The sequence below is a fragment of the Macrobrachium rosenbergii genome, unplaced genomic scaffold (genome assembly GCF_040412425.1).
Source record: "Macrobrachium rosenbergii isolate ZJJX-2024 unplaced genomic scaffold, ASM4041242v1 13865, whole genome shotgun sequence".
In the NCBI taxonomy this organism is placed as follows: domain Eukaryota; kingdom Metazoa; phylum Arthropoda; class Malacostraca; order Decapoda; family Palaemonidae; genus Macrobrachium; species Macrobrachium rosenbergii.
In genome coordinates this window covers 1-5,000 of record NW_027100716.1, presented here as the reverse complement: position 1 = coordinate 5,000, position 5,000 = coordinate 1, and positions in this window count along the sequence as shown.

The following is a 5,000-nucleotide window of genomic DNA, read 5'->3' as shown; positions in this document are numbered from 1 at the left end:
TTTATACGTGCATTGTTTCATATTACAGTATATAATATTTTTAGATCTATATATATATATATATATATATATATATATATATATATATATATATATATATATATATATATATATATATATATATATATATATATATATATATATATATATATATATATATATATATATATATATATATATATATATATGTATATGTATGTATATGTATGTATGTATGCATATGTATATGTATGTATATATATATATATATATGTATGTAGAGAGAGAGAGAGAGAGAGAGAGAGAGAGAGAGAGAGAGAAAATCAGCAGATGTAAGTTCTAGAAGCTGCTTTTTATTTTATATGTTAAATTTCAATTTTTTTTATTTATGTTTATTATCTCACAAGGTTTTACTATAACGTAAATTCCAGTTTATTCTTTTTCCTTCATTTATCTACTACTCAGACCGAAGCCCCCCAGTTGTTACTCCTCCATCACCCCTTTTAGTTGTGACACTAAGGCTTGTTCTAAACTGTTTGGAAACAGTTTAGAACACTTTTTACCGCATATTTGTTTCCCATCCAGAATGCAAAACAGTGTTTGTGTATATGTATATATGTATAATATATATTATATATATATATATATATATATATAATATATGTATATATATATGTATAAATATGTATGTATGTGTATATATGTAAGTGTATATATAATTACATATATACCCTTAAACATTCATACTTATACATATGTATATGTATATGTATATATACATATACATACATGCCAGAAGGAAGTCAGCATGACACGCTCCTTTTCCTAAAAACTTTCTCGCCCATCTCTTTCTCTTATCCCTCCTTGAGTGCATTAAAACTGCCAAGTAAAATACAGAGGCTACTGCACCAGCAGGCATCCTGACTACAACAATGAGGTCTGGACAGGAAACATTGTTTGCAAACAGTATCCGAGCTGTTTGGAAACGGTTTCCAAACTTTACAAACAGTTTCCAAGAAACTGTTTTCAAACAGGCCTTTATCCTTCCATTTCCATCCACTTTCCTTTCGACTTTCTTCAACTTTCCTTTCAGGTCTTGTATGACTTGAACGACCGATGTGACCCAACCATCGATGTTACTACCGGTTGACCTATTAACTTCAGAACTCTAGTCTCTCCCGATAATTCATTTGGGATATCATGCTTAGTTTTCTTTTTTTAGCTTCCCAAAGTCATGCTTAATCCTAGGAGGATAGATTTTCTGCACATACTTAACTGTAAATAAAGTCTAAAGGACTTCAGGCCAAGAAGTGTGCAACAAAACTAATTCTACAGGATCACCAGCCATCAAACAAGGCATAGCCGAAACAGGTTTTTAATTTTCATTAGTGATTAACATGGGTCACACTACCACACACTAAATTCTTGTTACGTAACTCCAGAGCACTTAATTTCATTACGTAAATTCAGAGCGCTTAATTTCACAGTAGAACCAGCACTAAACTCTTCCACAATTGTCATTGCTAAACGTGATAAGGGTAATGACATCTTAATACACTTGAAAGTTTTAACGTCATGTATAGGGAAATTAGATGTCTAAAACAATTTGGAATTTTTTGTAAAAACTTTCAACAATGGCATTTCAACAATGGCATTTTTACAAAAAAATGGCATTTTAGTGTGATTTAAACTTGAAACAGGATACAGAACAATTTAAAAAGCCCAAAAACACATTCAACATATTTTAAAGTGTGATTTAAACTTGAAACAGGATACAGAACAATGCTGTGGTTTTACTACAGGAAAAAGTGCAGCAAGGTACAATGACTCAAAAGTCACGACAGTTAGATTAGAAGGGCAGAAGTCATATCAGGTCTAAAAAGCCCCAAAATGTCAAGATTAGTTTGTTGATACTAGACCCTCTACTGAAAAAAAGCAGGCCTTTAATTATTCAGAAAATATTCAACAGACAATAGAAAAATAACATCTTAACTAGCCAATGGGTGAAACTAAGCCCACTTTCTGACAAACTTCCAAGTTTTAAAACAACACTGAAAAAAAATGTTTATAGACCAGAATATAAAGATAAGTGAATAGATTATCTTCAATTAAGCCCTGTATTGAAATAATTGGACCTTCTTGTAAGTTTAATCAGAAAGTTCCTAAAAAGAAAAGATTTTTAATTTATTCAAATTTCAGACTGTTTTGAACTGTTTAAATAAAATGTTAAAAATTGAAAACTTTGTAACATCCCCAAAATGTCAAGATTAGTTATTTGTTGATACTATTTAATCCTCAAACCCCTCTACTGCCAGTTCAAAAAAGAACAGGCCTCAGTATTTTATAACAGAGTATCAGAAAATAGATTCCTTAGCAGGTAAACCAAAATGGTTGAAATTAAGCCCTGTATTAAAAAATAAAACCTTTATATATACCAAAATATAAAGATCAGGAAATAGCTTAACCAGCCAATGGGTGAAACTAAGCCCTGTACTGAAAAAAGACATTGTATACTAGGTAACTATCCAATGGTTGAAACTAAAACCTGCACTGAAAAAAATGTTTATATACCAGAATATAAAGATAAGGGAATAGATTATCTTAATCAATGTCTGAAATTAAGCCCTGTATTGAAATAATTGGACCTTCTTGTACCAGATTATAATCAGAAAATTGTATAAACAAGGAAATAATTATCTTTAATGTCTGAAATTAAGCCCTGTGTTGAAATTAAAAAAAAATTGGACCTTCCTTGTATATAACCAGAAAATTGTATAAACCCATAACTGTTGCAGCACTAAAATGAAAGTACTAATACCTTTCATATGGAAAACTTTGAAACATCCTCGAGTGAGCTGGTAAAATGAAAAAAATAAACTGATTACTAATGGCTATTTATAACCATATTTAATCCTCAAACCCCTTGCTCACAGCCAGTTCAGAAAAATGGAACAGACTTCCCTCAGTATTTCATAACTGATTGCTCCAAGCCAAAATATTAATTCCTTAAGCAGGTAAACCAAAGCCATTTTTTTTTTTAGGTCTTCATAGCAATACCTAGCTTATTCAAAGTATCTACCCCAGGTCAAGATACAAAGCAACCAGATGTCTACATTGTGAAAATAGTTAAATATCCCAGAACATATAAGTTTAATACCCAAGTACAAGTAACACTAGGTTTTTAATATTTGAATGACAGGTAAGCAGAAAAATAACACTGAAGAACACTTAAGCAAATACTCTTAAACCTCACTCACTACACTTGGAATGTTTTTCTTAAAAGACTAACTTAAACTGAAAAGAAATTTAACTCTTACACTTTAAAAATCACATTCACAATGAGTTTGACTATATTCAGCACCAAAATCACCGTATCCTTAAGAAAATATGTTCTAGAAACACAAAAACCATTACACGAAACTCAAACCCTTAATATTCACCTTTCATCACTTATAAACACTGCTGCTTCATCTTCAAAACTGGCCAAAAAAAACAGTCTGCTACTCCGAAGTCATTTTTCCTAAAGCCGGCAAAATCGCTTTGAGGACAAACAAGTATTTTCGAAAGCTGGTGTGAAACTTGTTAGGAGTGACGTCACCTGGGAACTAACACTTAAATCTGTTGGGAATGGGAGGGGCTATAAGTACTGAACAGGAATTCCAAGTGATTTAATTTTTTTAACGCAAATTTATCGTTATTTACATAGAAACGTCATTATGCTCTTAATCTACGTTCCAAATATCCAGTACTGTATGGGGAAATATAGTGAAATATAAAGGTTTCGTAATGGAACATGAAAATTAAACAAAAGGTAGCCACGTGATATTACCTCCTGTGGTTCAATAACTGTTGTACCTTAACCTAATAACCGTTTCCTACGGGAAGCAGCTGGTGGGCTACGGTTGATTTTTTTTTTTTTTCAGGTTCTGTGTTTTATTCCATATATTTTTAACCCATATTTATTTTTTTTTTTTTATCAGTTTCTGTGTTTGATTCCATATAGTCGATTCAAAGATCTTGCCTATTTTGATCCGTTGATTTTCGGGCTAAAAGTAGATCCGTGTTATGAAGTCTACACCAGTGATTCTTTAATTGCAAAATTGCAAAAACATTATCACTGCTTCCATGTTTTATATTATTATCAAAACATGCCAAAAATTTCAAAATTTTATAATTTATCCTTTGGCTATAGGATTATCAGCGTGGCGACATTTAAAAATCATATTCTCTTAGAACCTACCCATTTTGACGTTCTAGAATTGATAAATATTAGGGTACAACAATAGGTCATTCGAATCATATTTGTTAATAATTATCAGATTTTTCCTTAGACAGACCATATAATGGCATACTGTACATTCAAGTCGATTCCAAAGATCTTGCCTATTTTGATCCGTTGATTTTCGGGCTAAAAGTAGATCCGTGTTATGAAGTCTACACCAGTGATTCTTGAACTTGGGGGACCCCATTATATAAGGGGTGCCAGAAGGTTTCGAAGGGGGCGCAAGCAGGGTTGCCAGATGGTGCCTATTATTTTTTTAATTTGTGATATTAATTGCAAAATTGCAAAAACATTATCACTGCTTCCATGTTTTCTAATTATTATCTCAAAACATGCCAAAATTCAAAATATAAGTCAATTTTCATTTCAGTACAGTGTATATATAGTAATAAAAAATTTAACAGCAATGAAACAAAAATCTATCATTCATCCCATATATAGCAAACAGGCAATATATTGTTTATAGTTTATAGTTGGCAAAAATTTCAGGGGAAGGGGGTGAACGTGGGGTCTATACATAATGCAGAATGGGGGCGCAAGGCAAAAAGTTCAAGAACCACTGGTCTACACCATCCATATGCATGTCTGTCTTGTAAATAAAGAAGTTTTAAATAAAAGTAAACTATGGAACATATACATGTATACATGTATATATACATATATATATATATATATATACATGTACACACATATATATATATATATATATATATATATATATATATATATATATATATAT